The sequence below is a fragment of the Myotis nattereri genome (assembly GCF_964212035.1).
Source record: "Myotis nattereri genome assembly, chromosome: 16".
NCBI lineage: Eukaryota > Metazoa > Chordata > Mammalia > Chiroptera > Vespertilionidae > Myotis > Myotis nattereri.
The window spans coordinates 56,492,119-56,495,421 of record NC_138091.1 but is presented as its reverse complement, the minus strand read 5'-3'; positions in this window follow the sequence as shown (position 1 = coordinate 56,495,421).

Sequence of the window (3,303 nt, the reverse complement as noted above, 5' to 3'; positions counted from 1 at the left end):
GGGCCTGCGCGGGCCGGCGCCTTCCGCCGCCGCCGCCACGGAGCTGAGGCCCAGCGAGGCCGCCGGCCGGCGAGCGACGAGCGGCGGCGAGGGGCGGGACACGCGCGGCGCGCTCGTGCGGCGCCGGGCCGCTGACGGACGGGCGCGCCCGCCTATGGCGGCGACGCACGGCAGTGGGGCTACCGGCGGCAGCCAATGGCGAGGCACGTCGCCCGGCGCTGCACGTCCCGCCGCGACGCCCGACGCAGGCGGCTGGGCGGCCCGGAAAACCTGGGGTGGAGCTGGGTGGCCCGGGAGCGGGGCGCGGCGCGCGGCCGGCGGGGCGGGGGCGAGGGCGAGGGCCGGGTCAAGGTCGTGCGGGCGGCGGGGCCGGGGCACCTGCTCGGGGGCAGCGGCTCCGTCGGGTCGGACGCGCCCGCGGACGCCCAGGGGCTGCAGCGCCCGTGGCCTCTGCTGTGTCCGCAGCGCCTCCAACTGCGGCCACGGCCTCCTGTGAACCAGCAGTTACCGTCGGAGACCATCCAACACCGACGGCTTCCACGTCGTCAGGTTTCACCGCGTCACAGTGACGGGCAGACGCCCCGCATCCACAAGGTCGTGGTCTGGATGCTCCGAAGTCAGCGGAAACCCGGCAGGTGCACGTGGGCGCCTCGGACACGCTGCGGACCGGAGCGCAGCACCCACGGCCGGTCCTGCGGGCGCCCTCCGTGCAGCTGGGGGCGGGGGGCTGCCCTGCAAAACGGGGACCCTCCGAGCACAGCGGGGACCCCCGTGCACGACGCACCTCTCGTTAGGGGTCAGGAAAGCCACTCGGCTTGTCCCAGGAACCACGGGCTCCAAGTGCCTCCACCGAGTCTAAGCCTCCGCCGCGGGGGCACGTGGGCCCGGAGGTCCGCGCGAGGAGCTGTCACTCGGCCAACGTGGCGGCCGCTATCGCAGGGCGGGGCCCGCGGTCCTCGCGGTGCAGGGTCTGCCGGGTCATCGTGAAGAACAATTAGGACCAAAGGACCCAGTTTAAGTTCGGAAGGAGCTTCGTGTGCGGGGCGGTTGGAGGGGAAGCTGGGCTTGTGCTGAGCAGGAGAAAGTGGACCTTCTGGGCGAGCTCTGAAGGCAGGAGCCGGGACTGGCACCGCGCACAGTGTGCGTGTGTGTGTGTGTGTGTGTGTGTGTGTGTGTAAACTCATTCTGAAAGACACGGACATTTAAAAAAATAAACATTTAAAATAAATGGAAATTAACGCATCCCTCTGAATGTAACATTTGTATTATTTGCCATAAATGTGTTTGCAATTATAGTACAAATTCCTACGCGTTTAAACTGCTTTGAACCAAAAGTATGGCAGAATGTCCTAGAGAGGGGGAGAAAAAAACAGCAGTTTCATTAAATACTCGTGTGTACATTGGAGAGGTTTTAGGTGGTGTAGAGAAACCCCTGATTTAAAAACAATATACAATTTAAAAATAAAAATAAATAAAAGCAATACACAACTGATGGAAAAGAAAGAGCATTCGACTGGGCCGGCGTGGCTCAGTGCATGAGCGCCGCCCTCTGAGCCAGGAGGTCAGGGTTCGATTCCTGATCAAGGGCACATGCCCAGGTTGCAGGCTCCACCACCACCACCACCCCCCCCCCCCATGTGGGGCGTGCAGGAGGCAGCGGACCCATAATTCTCGCTCATCATTGATACTCCTCTCTCTGTCCCTCTCCCTTCCTCTCTGAAATAAATAAAAATATATTTTTGAAGGAAAGAGTATTCGATTAAGCATAACCAATGTCTCCAGGTCGCCGCTGACAGAGCGACTGGGAAGTATGTGCTCTGTGCCCTGCTTTGCGCTGAGGGCAGAGCCCGGGACATGCCCCACTCCACCTGGCTTTTGGGAGCTGCGCTGAGATACACTGATTGATGGTGTTTGGAGCATGTGTTACCTGCTGTTAAGAAACAATACGAGGCTACTGGAAATGCTCACCTACTTTAGACATGTTTTCATCCACGGAGTGTCTGCCACCTGCAGGGAATGGGCGTGTAGCCTTGCACTAATGCATCTCAGGTGTATCCTTACTGCGGGCACACGGCACCTGGATAAAAAGATGGGCAATGCCAGGCCCTGTGCAAGTGGGAATGGTGAGGGCCTCGCCATTCTCAGAGGGAGAAGAGTCGCCGAGGGCTGGGACAGGCAGAGGCTGCAGAGCAGAGGCCGGGCCCCCACTGGGCCTCCCATCCATTCCCAGGGCTCAGTGAGCTTCCATTGTACACCAGCACAGACCAGGGCTGGACACACGGCAGTGAGCAAACCAGGCAGCCATGTCCTGTCAGCGTGGAGTCGCATGTGAGGGAAGGAGGACCACAAGGAAGCCAGCATGTGGCGCCGTGGTGACTGAGGGGAGAAGCAGTACCAGCAGATGCTCCGGAGGTAGGTGCTGTCGCTGTGGGAGCTGCACGCAGACGTGGAGACCCCAGACCCCAGTTTTACAAAGCGTGTGGTTTCTTTTGTTATTTACTTATTTTTATTGATTTCAGAGAGGAAGGGAGAAGGAGTGAGAGATAGAAACATCCATGATGAGAGAGAATCATGGATCAGCTGCCTCCTGCACACTCCACACTGGGAATCGAGCTCATAGCCCTGGCATGTGCCCTGCCTGGACCTGAACTGCGTGCGACCTCCTGGTTCATAGGTCAATGCTCAGCCACTGAGCCATGCTGGCCGGGCAGGGCATGTGGTTTTATCCAGGAGACGTGTACTGAGCACCTGACACATGCAGACTCAGGTGCGGGAAGAGAGCGCCTGCCTCGGGGTGCGTCTCTGGCTGGAGGACGTGGGGACACACAGACAGCACATGCTGTGAAGTGGGGTGAGGAACCGGAGATGGGCAGGAAGGTCGGAGGAGGCCTGAGACCCGAGCCCCGACGGGCCAGAGCCAGGGGCCACAGTGGCATCTGGGCAAAGAGAAGGGACAGTGGCCCTAAGGCGGGAGTATACTCACCCTGTCGTGTCCACAGCAGGAGAAGCCCACGAATGAGGACGGGAGCATTTACCCAGGGAGCGTTTCGAGGGCTTGCTATACACTGGATTCTGCCTTAAGTGAAGTGGGCATCTCCAGTGAGGAGTAACATGACCCAACTTCTAAAAAGATGAACCTGCCCAGCCGGCGTGGCTCAGCGGTTGAGTGTCAACCTGTGAACCAGGAAGTCACGGTTTGATCCCCTATCAGGGCACAGGCCTGGGTTGCAGGCTCGATCCCCACTGTGAGGCAAGCAGGAGGCAGCTGATCCATGATTCTCTCTCATCATTGGTGTTTCCATC